Raw genomic sequence first — 14,278 nt, 5'->3', positions numbered from 1 at the left:
AAAAAAAAAAAAAAAAAGAATAAGTGCAGGAAAAGGTGAAGACATATTGTTAGAGCCAGAGGTAGTAGGTGACTAGCAGGAGACAATGTTTTTAAGATATAGCATGGTAGCTGCGCATATGGACTCACAGTGCTTGTGACAGCATCATCAGGCCAGAGCAATGTCGAGTCAGGCAAAAATCCCAGCATAAAAGGGAAGGCTGGCACAGATCAATTCTTAGCTGAGCAGCTACTGGCAATTGGTAGCTTGGAAGAGGGACTGTCAGTATTCTTTAAGGGTGTATTCTGTTGTAGGTTAATCATGCTCTATTGGCTAACTTCATTCCAAAGAATATATGAGCATCATGCATTGGACTGGATGGGTCTAGGATGAAGAAACAAAGGCAGAGTTGGGTGTGTAAGACAGGGAGGGATCTGGAGGTGGAGTATAGAATATGGTCAAACTTTTCTATGACTCTTTCAAAGCACAAATTCAAATGTTAGGAAGACAAAAATTTCAAGTGAGAAACATTGTATGAACCTCTGCTACTATGACAATTATGCATACTATACAATAGTTATCAGGTAAGGAGAATGTCACCCCAGGGCACATTTGGTAAGAGCTGTAGTTGATGTTAGTGACATTTAGCAGGTAGAGGCCAAAGATCCTTTTAAACAGCTTGCAATGCACAGGGAAGCTCTGCATAGCAAGGAGTTATATTGACCAAACTGTTAATCACGCCGAGGTTGAGAAACACTGTCTGTGGGTCAAGATGCCGTATCCAGTAGGACCAAGCTGAACTTCCTCTTTTAGGAATCTGAGGAGTCACATGGTGGTCACATTTATGGTTGGAAGGTGTCTTAGTTGGGGTTTCATTGTTGTAGAGACACTGTGACCAAGGCAACTCTCATAAGGGACATCATCATCATCATTCTTACCTTTTTTAAAGTTCAGTCACTGCTTCCCTCTCAGCCCCCCTCCCACAGTTCCTCATTCCATTCCTTGACCCCCCTGTCTCCAAAAGGATGCCCCCCCCAGGCCTCTTCTTTTTCTGGGTTCTCAAGTCTCTTGAGGGTTAGGCATGTATTCTCTCACTGAGGCCAGACCTGGCAGTCCTCTGCTGTATATGTGTCGGGATTGGGGAAGTACAGGAGACTTGGGAGGTGAGAGACTCTCAGGACTCAAAAGGGAGGGACTCTAGATGAAATGCCCAACAGTGGGGAGAGGGAATGTGTAAAGGCCCTTCAGTGGGACAGTGGCACCAATCTCTTCCTCTCTTGCTTCATCTTCTGCCTGACACAAGGTGAGTAGCTTCCTGGAACTCCCACCATGATGTTCTGCCTCACCATAGGCAAAGTTCTAACTAACCATGGCCTGTCTTAGTCAGGGTTTCTATTCCTGCACAAACATCATGACCAAGAAGCAAGTTGGGGAGGAAAGGGTTTATTCGGCTTACACTTCCATACTGCTGTTCATCACCAAGGAAGTCAGGACTGGAACTCAAGCAGGTCAGGAAGCAGGAGCTGATGCAGAGGCCATGGAGGGATGTTCTTTACTNCTGGCTTGCTCAGCCTGTTCTCTTATGGAATCCAAGACTACCAGCCCAGAGATGGTACCACCCATAAGGGGTCCTCCCCCCTTGATCACTAATTGAGAAAATACCCCACAGCTGGATCTCGTGGAGGCATTTCCCCAACTGAAGCTCCTTTCTCTGTAATAATTCCAACCTGTGTCAAGTAGACACAAAACTAGCCAGTACAATGGCCTGAACCTTCAAACACTATATCAAAATAAACTTTCCCTGTTCTAAATAGACTTGCCCCAGTTATTATGGCAACAGAAAGCCAACCAACACAGTGCTCACGTGCTTTTGTTAGTTCGAGTTTGCTTACAACCAAAGACCTTTCATTAGTCGTCAGTAGTGTGCACTACTAATAGCAGATTACATTCCAAGGCAGCAAAAGGTAAGAGCAAAACGCTGGCTCATGCTCCAGGGATGTTTGGCTCTTTCATATCTTCAAACACCTTTAAACAATGACATCAAGATTGGTTCTCCTTTCTCTGTTCTGTGACTAGGAGACAGAAGGACATGCTGGACAGACTATAGTTCCCACCCCTGCCCCTGAAATGGAACTCTTCTAGAGTAAAGAATAGTTGCATTGCTATGTGTGAATCATTGCAAACTAGGGCTGGAAGCAACTGAAGAAATCTGCCATTGCCAGAAGATTCCACCCAGCAACCTAGGGGGACATTGCTGTCACCCACTCTAGGATTCAAACTCCAGGCATTTGAAGCCAGCAACAGGAACCTATGCAGCCATATTGGAATCTTCCAATGCAGCCATACTGGAATCTCGCTGTGTAGTTTGTTATACTCGCCACTTTCATACCTTCCCCTCCACACTGTAAAAGCAACCCAAAGCTCTCTCATTTTGAGTCAGAGGAACTGAATTACTTTATCATAGCTAGCTAGATGCTAAACCTAAAAACTTCAGCTCCTGGGTCAAAGTCGAAGTGCCTATGGAAGAGACTGCTGTCTACAGGGTTTAATACCTCCTTCCTTTCAGGTACCTTAAGACCATTAACCATAGGTCTAGTTAATGGACTATGGTCAGAAGCCATGAGCTTCAGCTCTACCTGTAAATACTTCTTCCCCACCGTCTGTTCATCAGACTGGTTTTCCAGGTAGCTGCCTCAAATTGAGACACATATCCAGCCCACCATGGAACTCATATATTGAAGATGGTATTGGTTCCACCAATTTGCTCCCTAACAAACTGTACAAGAAGGTTCCCTGTCGGTGTCTACCCACCCATCACTATTAGAAAATCAAGAGATAATTATTCTAATAGTTAAGTTGTATTTGTTACAAACATTGGCTAAGCTTTAGAAGTCATTAAAACTATGCACAGTGCTGATAGCCTGTAATCCAAGCTACTTGGCAGGGGTCTCTGCTGACAGAAGAATCACAAGTTCGTGGCCAGTCACATAGGTAGCATAGTAGGCTCTTTCTTGAAGTAAAAAGAAAAAGGAAGGCTAGAGGCATGTCTCAGTGGTTGAACATTTGTGTGGGGGCCTAGGATCACTCCTCGGTTACCCTCACCCTCACAGAAGTTCTCTGCCCATGACAGCACTCCATACTCACTGTGTTACATGAGCTTCTGTAGGGTGAAATATGACTTCTTCCTCTCAGTGCAGTGTGGAGGAATGTATGCTTCATGGTGGTCACATTTCAAAACAGATATCACGTTCATTTTCCATTGGATTTCCACTGGGAGCTTGACCTGCCTGATTACAAAACTGGGGACAAATGACATCATTTCTTAAAGATCTTTAGGAAATGGCTGTAAAATTTAAATTGGAAGCAGAGACCCATGAATCATTTTTCAGGAAGCTTTAAAATCCATCACAATAGCTTTTCTCTTATGCTTTCTGTGCCTCTTGATTCTGTTCCCAAGGCCGCTTTCCTTAGGATTAGTTAGCACACTGTTCTTAGAACACAACATTCTCTCTTCTCAGTGGTTCAAAGACAGACTGCAAGCCAGTCTTTCAGGATGAAAGGGGAGGAAGTCCTGCTTCTATAATCCCCAGCTGAAGAGAGCCTCCCACCAGGACAGAGTGGTAGGAAGCCAGGAGAGTGGGCAGGAGGGAGGCCATGAGGTAAAAACAGCTCGCAGCACACTGTTTCCATAGCGGTATTGTTTAATTGCCACACCATTGTTAGCCTCGCCAGCTCCCTGGCTTAACAGATGAAAAAACACACTCACAGAGACAGAGCTGCTCACCACGCTTTGCAGTGGAATTGCTGCTTGGCCTTGAGCTGTTAGCCTGGTTCAGAAGCTTCTGGTCAGACTCAGTCTTACTAATTTCTTTGTTGGCGGATGTGTTGGGGAAGTAAATGAGCGACCAAATCTTGTAGGTTAAGGGTTTCTGTTTGAAGACTGTGAGGAGGGGGTAGACTTTTAGAGAAGAGAGAGAATAATATTTTATGGGTACCAGCTGATAGAGAGAGAAGCTGCCAGGCTTGTGCTGCAATGATGTTTGCAGAAAGGGTATGGCAACTTTATGGATGGTTTAAGGTTCTGCCTAGAGATCTGCAAGTGTGTCTGAACTTAAGTGTACTTAGACTGGAGAGCTGGCAACAACCAGCCTGTACTTTCTGTTTCAACTTTCTGATGTGCACAAATCCTTGCTCTTTCAATAAGGTGTTTAATTTTATACTAACCTTCTCCTTCTTTTGTTAATTCATCATGTTTGTGGAAGTTTTAGGTTGTGCTATCCCAGAAGTAAACCATGGTCTAAGTAATTGTGAGGAGATACCATGAACCCCTCAGTACATGATGAAGAAGCAAGAAGCAATAGAAGCTAATAAAAGAAGCATTAGTGGTCAGGCCACCTCTGGTCTCAGGTGGGGCTCTGCCACATGGGGAGGGGGCTATCTGGGAGGTGGGGTACAGTGTACCTTGGAGATGACTTGCAAGAAGCAGAAGTCACTAGCTGAGCAGTGAATGCAGAGGTGATGAATGGACACGGGAAAGGTGCGCTACAGTGGAAATAGGGTGAAGAGAGGGAGCTGTTCTAGGTGAGAGTCCGAGCTGTGTGGGTGAAAGAGCCCAGACCAGGAAGTATGAGCAAGCTAGCATGGGATTTCTTAAGTACCTTCCACTTTTCTTAGTGGTTGTACATGCTTGTGTGTGTGTCTGTCCAGATGTATTTGTGGGTATCTGCCTGCCCATGGAGGCCAGAAGTCTACCTTTGGTTTCATCCTCAGTTGCTCATCATCTTGTTTTTTTTTTTTTTTTTTTTTTTTTTTTTTTTTGTTGTTGTTGTTGTTGTTGTTGTTGTTGATGTCTTTCATTTTATCTGGAAACTCACTGATTAATCGAGACTGGCTGACTAGTTGGGCCCAGGCATCTGCTTGTCTCTGTCTCTCTAGCACTGGGATTACAAACCAATGCCTGTGCTCTTTGCTTTCCTGTGGACTCTGAGGCTTGAACTCGGGTCCTCATGCTTCTGCACCAGGCACTTTGCAGATGTAGTCATCTACCCTGCTCTGCCTTCTAGTTTTTGTTTGAGACAGGGTTTCTAATTGCTCTGCAACTTCTCCAAGTTGGCTAGACTAGTTGGTAAGTGAGCTTTAGGGATCTAGCAGTGTCTTAGTCGGGGTTTGTATTCCTGTACAAAACATCATAACTAAGAAGCAAGTTGGGGAGGGATGGGTTTATTCAGCTTACACTTCCACATTGCTATTCATCACCAAAGGAAGCAGGAGCTGATGTAGAGGCCATGGAAGGGTGCTGTTTACTGGATTGCTTCCCCTGGCTTACTCAGCTTGCTTTTTTATAGAACCCAGGACTATCAGCCCAGGGATGGCACCACCCACAATGGGCCTTCCAATCCTTGATCGCTAATTCCTCAAGGGAGGCTCCTTTCCCTGTGATAGCTCCAGCTTGTGTCAAGTTGACACACAAAGCCAGCCAGTACAAGATGTCTCTGTTTTCTGCTTCTCCAGCACTGGCATGCCACTGTGCATGGCTTTACTTACATTCTGGGGATCGAACTCAGATCCTTATGCTTCCAGGAGAGTGTTCATCAGTTGAAATATCTCCCTAATATACAATTTCTATTCTCTAATACCACCTCTACTTGTATCCATCAGGGTATGGCCAGACAGTAATGTACTTCCTCTAGACTGCAGTTTACTGCTTTTTAAAGAAAAGAGTTAGGTACATGTTCTTAGACGCACTCCCCACTCAGACACTCTGTGGTTCTTTGAATTGAGGCCTGTGTGATGTTACTCGGTGTTAAGAGTGCTTACAAGGCATTGAGTTTGATCCCCAGCACTGCAAGAAGTGAATAAATTCCTGTATATAGGCAAAAACAAAACAAAACAAAACAAAACCAAAACAAAACTAAACCAGATCGATGCTCTGGACCATCAGCACCCTGACCATACAGGTCAATTGTGATGGCTCTCTTTATCTAGCAATTCTTTGGCCACAAGAGAAAGAGTTGAATGTGACTTTTTATTTTTATAACAGCACAATGAGCCCAGGCACTACTGTCAGCACTATTTACAGAACAGCAAACAAAGTAAGGTTGACCATTTGTCTACAATGCACACTGTGTAATAAGTGATGGAGCTGGGGACTGAGCTCTTGCCAATCTGAGTCACATGTGTTCTATTCTGCTGCTTGCTCAGGTGGGGGTAGCCTGGAACTTCTCATATGGAATCAACTCACATGAGGTATGTGCAGAGAAGCACAGTGATGCCCTTTGCTCTGTAACTATTATGGGACATATGGATTATGAACACTACCAATATCTGTCTGACAAGCTGTGCCCTAGAATGGAATCTATTATTGAAATACACTTTTTCAAGATTGTCATTAGTGTCATTGCCATCATGTTAGCAATGGCTTCTGGCATGCTTATACATGCCTGGCACCATTCTTAGTCCTTCACACTGGCTTGCACATTCTACCTGTGGAAGGACCCACGGCCTAGGAAAGGTCATTGTTCTCCATTTTGGCTGGATCAGATACTGTATTAGCTAAGGAGGAGCAGAAGTGATAGGATAATACATTATGTAGAGGAGTTTATTAGATGGGCTTACGTGATAGTGGCTGGGGAGTCCAACGGTAGCCGTCTGCACACTAGAAGATCCGGTTGCTGTTCAGTCCTCAATGCTGGATGCTTCAGTAGTACCACTGTGGTGCTGAAGATTCTCAGTCCACACTGCAAAGGCTGATGGAGCCAGATTCCAATGGCAGCAACATCAACAGCAAGGAAAAAAGGGAAATAAAAATGAACAGTTATACATGGCTAATGAGCCCAGACTCTGGCTTCAGAGATGGGAATGTGTTCTCCAGCTTGTGCTCCCTTCCCAGATGCGGGCTTGGATCTGCAGGTTGGAGCTTGGAGCTATCTGATCATCTCCCCCGGAAACCAGCCCTGACTGAGACCCTCCTCATTCAGCTGAAGTTATCAGGCGTTAATAGGCGTTTAAATAGGAGAACACGGAGATGCACTCTTTGTGTGTATTCTTTGCCTGTGACTTGGATAACATCCAAATACATTTAAAAATAATCCATTCAGGGTTATGGTGCCTGGGTCCTTGTGATTTTGCAAGAGCTGTGCTGCATAATGCATATGAGTGGTTCGTAGACGTCGTGCTAGATGGTTTTATGTCAACTTGACACAGCTAAAGTGATCTGAGGGGACGGAACCGCAACTAAGAAAATGCCTCCATAAGATTTGGGCTGTAGGCAAGCCTGTAGGGCTTTTTCTTAATTAGTGATTGATGGGAGATGGCCCCCTTGTGGGTGGTGCTATCCCTGGGCTGGTGATCTTGGGTTCAATGAGAAATCGGGCTGAGCAAAACCATTAGGAGTGAGCCAGTAAGCAGAACTACAGTAAGGCCTCTACATCAGCTCCTGCCTCCAGGTTGCTGCCCTGCTTAGAGTTCCTGTTTTCACTTCCTCTGATCATGAACTGTGATGTGGAAGCTCAAGCCAAATAAACACTTTCCTCCCCAAGTTGCTTTGGTCATGAAATTTTGTCATAGCAATAGTAACCCTAACTAAGATAGTAACCATTCACATTCTGCTTCCGGTTACTCCTGAGCTAGGGTAAACAAGTGATTCTTCTTAGTGATGGAGTTTGGAAAATGGTTGTTTTTTTGTTTGTTTGTTTTTGAGATTATAATTATGTGATTTCCTTACCGTTCCTTTCCTCTGTCCAGTCTCTCTCATGTACCCCTTTTTTCTCAAGTTCATGATCTCTTTTTCTTAAGTCATATATATTATTAATATATGAAACCCTAAATATACACATACCACTTGCTCAGTCTATACGTTACTTGTACATATGTGTTTCTCATGGCTGACCATTTGTTATTGGATAATCAATTGGTGTGTTCTTCCCTGGGGAAGACATTTTCTACCACTCTTAGCCTCCCTTAGTTGCCTGTAGCTCTTTGTCTGGAGTTGAACCTTATGAACTTCCTGCCTTCCACATTAGTATGTCTAACGCTGTAGTCCTTGTTCAAGTCATGCTTAGGCAGCCATGTTGGTAAGACTTCATGAGTGTAGGTTTTCTGATATGTCTTAGAGACACAACCTCAACAACAAATTCCCTGTACCTCTGACTCAGTCTTTCTTCCTGTCTCCCCTTCCCCAGCGATCCCCGATTCTGAGGTGCAGGAGTTGTGTGGTCGATGTATTAGTTGGGACTGGGCTCCACAACTCATTTTGACCAGTTGTGGCTTTCTGCAATGATCTCCATCCATTGCAAAGAGAAGCTTTCTTGACTGGAGTGATAACTACACATATCTGTGGTCATGAGGATAAATATTTAAAATATAGTGAGGGTTTATGCTGTCTTAGTGAAATGATAGTTGTAGGTGACCCTTTAAGATCCATGACTTAGTTATGCCAGTACCAGACATGATTTTATTCTTGTGAAGTGGACCTATGTCAAATTAGAGAGATGCCAAGGTACACATGGCATTATTGTGCCCTTAGGGTCATTGTGCCATGCTGGTCCTTGCTGTGGTTCACAGATGTCACAACTGGGTAGGACTGTTGGTTGTTTCCCTCCTTTGGATGTTTACATGTCATCTTCTGGTCCGTGAAAGACAGTCTCAGAGGGGGGCTTTTAGGTCAGATCTACTTCAGGAGCCTCTGGGTCCTGTGTTTAAAGTTCCTGGTGTCTTCAGCAATATGGACTTAGCTACTTTCTTTCTCTTGGAGATGACCAAGAACAACAGCAATAGCCTATAATGTTTGGGGAGTCTCTTGAATAACCCTGATAAACTCAAAAGGTGGCTTGTATGCTTGCTGTTTAAGGTTTTGTTAGATAGTCTATGGCTCTTGGGGGGAGCATTGTCAGCCCAGTTGGGACATTTTCATTTAAACTACATGTATGTATACACACATACATACACATATACACACTATCTATTATCTATATTTATATTTATCTCTCTATCAGACTTGCATGTATTATAGGGTTTTGTTTCAGGTAGATAGTTAATAGCATGATCCCTTGTGACTTTTCAGGCATCATTATTATTATTGTATCCTTCTTCTTCTGTATTTATCTCCTTGCCTCCTTTTAAAGAGGCTTTAGCCCCCTCCACTCTTCCCATTTCCCCCTTCAGATCATTTATGCATGGATGTTCCCCTGGGAGTATTTTCTATATGACCACATGTAGGCAAAGACTGGCCATCCAAAGACACATGTGGGAGCTTCTTAACCTGGGTACTCACTCACTCACTCACTCACTCACTCACTCACTCACTCACTCACTCACAGATCCATTCCACATCACCTCAATGTCAGATTCTAGATGACGTACACGACAACTCAAAAGGATGAATCAGACAGTCAGAAACTTCAAAGACGGATGAACAGACTACTAACAAAGAATTGAGGCACAGGAAATAAAAAACCTGTTAATTATAGAACAAAATGAAGAGACAGTCATATCTTTCATTAAACCAATAGTCAACAGTAGGAGATGGCCATGTTGAAAACCATGGACTTTGGAAAGATAAGAAGATTATCTCAGTTTTGAGATGACAAAGGTTTATCCCAAAATTGAAAAAAGAGGAGGATTTGGCCTATTTCCAAAATAAATGACTATTTCATTAAAAATGAAAGGGCATCTTTAGCATTTGCTTTGGGAAATGTATGATTTTGTTGTTATTTGATGAAGTTAAAATTAGATCACGGTAAGTTCAGTCATATTTTACTTATAGCTCATTTGATTCTGACCTATTGTAGCCTTATGCCACCTCAAAGTGTGCTGTCAATCAAAGCATAGTTGCAGTTCTTTTGACAGATACAAAGACAGTTTATAATGAGAGAGGAGGGGAGAGGGAGAGGGAGAGGGTGTGGAGGGAGGGAGGGAAGGAGAGAGGAGGGGAAGAGAGATAGAAAATCTAGATTGCTCTAAAAGGTGTCAGCTCCAAATGTGGACATGTTGACTTCTCTCTATAATAACAGCTCTATCTGTTTCCTGTTCTATCATCTAGTGTGTTGTATATATGGACATGAGTGTGTGCATGCCTGTGTGTGAGTGTGTGCATGTGTGTGTGTGTGAGTGCACATGTGGTTGCTGTAGTCACTGATCCCTCTTGAGTGTCTTCCACAGTTGCTTTCCACCTTATGAGGCAGATTCTTCCATTGAACACGGAGCTCATCTCTTTGGGTAAGGTAGCTAACTAAGAGCTCCAAAGAGACTCCCCCCTCCCCTCTCCCCAGTTAGGATCACAGGCAATCTTTACATCAGTGCTGAGAATGAACTTGGGTCCGAATGCTTGTGCAGCAGACACTTTACTGACTGAGCCATATTCCCAGGCCTTCTAAAATTAAAAAAAAAAAAAAAAGTTAGTTTGTCTCTCCAATTAGCATACTAAGTATAATAATTACTGGGATGTATTCAGAGTAGATTTTCTAGTCTGGTTCTGGTTAGGAGAACTTTTCTGAATTTGTATAAAGTTGACTAATAATGGTGACGGCTAGAATATGTGGCTGTTGACTCGAAATGAAGCTACAGTTCACTGAGGACAGTTTAATTCAATCTTAAATAACACAGTTATCCCTAGATAGACATTTGAGACTAATGACTCATATCGCACAATGCACCTTTGTGTGTATGTATGATGTTTTGAGTGAACAGGTGTGTGTAGATGCATATAGATGTATGTTAACGCATATAAACATATATGCGTTAACATACAGAGACCAGATATCAGGATCTGTGTCTTCCTCAGTTGCTCTCTACCTTGTTTTCTGAGATGGGGTCTCTCACTGAAAATAAGTACACATCCATCTCTCCTTCTGCTGGACAATGTACCTTGAGGGACTCACCTTAGTGAAGGGAGGAAAGCTCCTCCATACGAGTTACCTTGTGTAGAGTCAAAGAGTCTTCTATACTTTCAAGTTTTACTAAATATTACTGAGTGATAACCCTATCACTCCTCTAACCATTTTGTTCCTTCAGTATTTAGTAAGCTACTGCCACGTGCCTGGTCTGCTGTGTGTCCCAGTGGTCTTAGGTGACCCTTGTGAAAGGGTCGTCAACCCCAAAGGGCTCCTGTCCCACAAGATGAGAACCACTGCACTAATATTTGCTGAGAGCCTAGTTTGGGGCTGTGAGAGGAAGAAAAGTCCAGAATGATTCCCAGAATTTTGGCCAATACAAACAAAACTAGTGCTGCCTTTTAACTGAGAGGACGGAGCACACTTATAAGGTAACCTTGACATATCAAGAAGAGGCTAAATCATTCATGCTCAATACCTGGAAGTGAGCCACTATGCCCTTGCTGGGTGGGACCAGGGTAGACATTAGCTACGGGTTTGACTGTGACCTGGGAATCATTCCTGGTTCTCCTGGAAGCCAGTATGTCTTTGAGTTGGTGCTCAAGATAAAATCATCAGTGGGGTCCATTATACTTGTACAGTTAGGAAGGTAGGGGAATACAGAATTGATTTCATGAATTCTCAATTGAATGACTTCATCTTATGTAGTTGCTAACATTAATGTGATTGGATTCTTGAGAAAAGCCTTTTTGCTAGGAATCGATGAGAAGAAAAGATTGGCAGAGCTCGGTGGATTTCTCCTCTGATATCTGGCTGTTTGCATCTTTATTATCCATTAGAATCCTCTGCATCTTGGGCTGGTAGATGCTGCTGTAATAGGATGCTCTGCAGAGCTACTGTTGTTGCCATTCACACCTATTTCTTCGTGGCTTGGGTCAATGCAAATGATTGATAAGTGTTGGTTAGCTTGAATGCATTTGAATTCACCAAAGAGCCCACTGCAATGTGACCTCGCTACATTAAATTACACTGTCAAGCGTTCATTAAGTACTTTATCCATGCTAGGTACCAAAGGTTTAGCAGTGTCAATGAGGAGAAGAGAATGGGCTGTATTTCATCGTCATTATGGCAATATCGATTGGGAACCTCCTTCACAAACTCAGCTAGATACCAACACGGCACAGTGTGCGATCCAGTTCTCACCTCGTCTAGCTCACTTTCATAGGGGTTCTTTGTTTCACTGAGTATTCTAAAGTCACAGAGCATTGAACTTTGACATTCCAAAGCATGTTGTTTCCCCTTTCTCTCCTTAGACACATGCTAAGGACACTTTCTCCACTTTATAAATCAGTGTCTGAGACCAAACAGGGTTAGTAATTTCCCAAGGACACATACCTGAGCTATTGGGAATGCTGTCCTCAGAAAGGTTGTTTTGCTTTCCAAGGGGCATTCAGTAATGTCTGAACACATTTCTGACTTTCTGAGCTTTAAAGTTGCTGCTGGTATCTAATGAAGAGGCCAAGGAAACTGCTGAACATCCTGCAGTGCACAGGGCAGCCCCACCACAAGGTTGGTCAGCCTAATGCCAGCTGCTTCAAGGTTGAGAAATTCAGCTTCATTCTTCACCCAGAAGTCATCGGAGCTGTGACTCTCCTTACGTCATAGATGGTGGGATGATAATTCCAGAAACACACATATGTTGATATTTCACATTTAAAAATGCTAACACGAACCAGTAGGAGACATTTCCCATCTCTGTGTAGCATCTTTGTATAGCATCAGTGAGTCACAGGTTACAGGAGGCATGCCTTTGACTGTTAGGCACTCCTGGATCCCTTCTGCTCAATTTGTTTCTTGTCCACCGTGAGATAAGTAACCCCTGTCACATGCTCTGCCTGCTATGACACTCTGCTGTACTGTGTAATCAGAATCAGCGGAGCAGGACCACAGACTGATTTCTCTGATGCTGTGAGCCAAAATAAACTGTTCTCTCTGAAGGTGTCCCTGTCAGGTGTGTTGTCTCAGTGATGAGAATCTTGACTAATGTAGACAGACGTCTATGACCACTTTGTCTACCAGCATCTTTAAATAAGTTTTACCATTGTCTGATGTTTGCTATAATTTACATCTTATGGTTGGGTTGGTCATGGTCTTTTTTTCTCCATCTGCTTTGTAGTCTCATGAAGACAGAAATACTTCTCTTCATTTCATGCTTCCCTCTAACACACAGCACAATGAATGAATGACCAACACCTTGGAAACATTCAGTTCTGAACATGCATCTAGAGAGAGAGAGGTAGATAAAGATGCTACCATGGGAGTGCAGTGTGTTCTCCACCTAGGAAGCTGTGGAAAACTTTATTTAAAAGCTTCCAAAATGACTTCCCAAAGGTCTCTTATGGAATTTCTTCCCTTTGAGTGAAGGCTGGTGTCACATCCTATCCTGTGGGGTTTGGTTCTGGAAACCTGACTTGGACTGCAAGAGAATGAAGGACAGACACATAAATACATACACAGAAAATCTGGGGTCAGCTGTGCTGGGCATGCTCTGATGGAGAAATACCAACTACACAACAACCTGGGCCCCCAGTGTGTTTACTATATACAGCACATGGTGGGGGTGGTTAGCTAGTAGCTGGAGAGGGTCTCTGTAGGAGAGCAGTCTCAGACTGTAAGCATCCTGGGGGAGGAACCTGCAGTTGCTAGTCTTTGCACACACTGGTCCATCTTTTGTAAACGCTTACACACAGTGCCCATGCTCACGCTCAGACCAGAGGAAGGCTTTGCCCGTCTACCGTAGGTGAGACTTTAGTCCTTAGCATGGCCATTCCTATGTCGCTAGTATACAATCCCTCATTCTTCAGCTCCTGACAGCCTGGGCCCAGGGGTTTGCTTTCATGAGTGAGACAGGACAAAGTTTGGACTGGAAGTTTGTAGAAAGGGCTTTGAGAGGCCTGGTGTGTGCTTTAAGTCAAGTTTCTCTCAAGTTTGTTCCTTCTGAAAAAAATTAGCACAGTGTGGTGAGCCCAGCTGACTGGGACTTCAAGCCAACAGTTTCCAGAGCACTGAAAGCTTCAGCCAGACCTTCAGCCCAGAGGACACCCAGTCGTGCTAACGACTATGGGAGTGGGTTTGGAGGTGGGTCCTTCTCCACTAAGTTGAGATTGTTGGTCTAGAAGCCTGGGGATGATGTTCTGTACAATGTGAATTGCTGTGAAATGAGGACTCATGACCCTCAGAATCAGAGATTTCTGACCCATTGGCACTATAAACAAAAACGTTTTAAGCTGCTACTTTAGGTGTCAACAGCTAACGGATACAAACTATGGAAGGGTTCAGGAGGGGAAAGATGAACAAGAAATACGTTTTTACATCAAGGGTACAGTTTTGTGGGAGGAAAAAAAAATCATTCACATACAGACAAAGGCTTGCCCAAAGACACTGCCTGTCATGCTTTAAGAGTCTAGGGA

This window comes from Mus pahari, chromosome 2, assembly GCF_900095145.1.
Source record: "Mus pahari chromosome 2, PAHARI_EIJ_v1.1, whole genome shotgun sequence".
In the NCBI taxonomy this organism is placed as follows: Eukaryota; Metazoa; Chordata; class Mammalia; order Rodentia; family Muridae; genus Mus; species Mus pahari.
The sequence above is the reverse complement of the archived record's forward strand: the minus strand, read 5'-3'. Positions refer to the sequence as shown.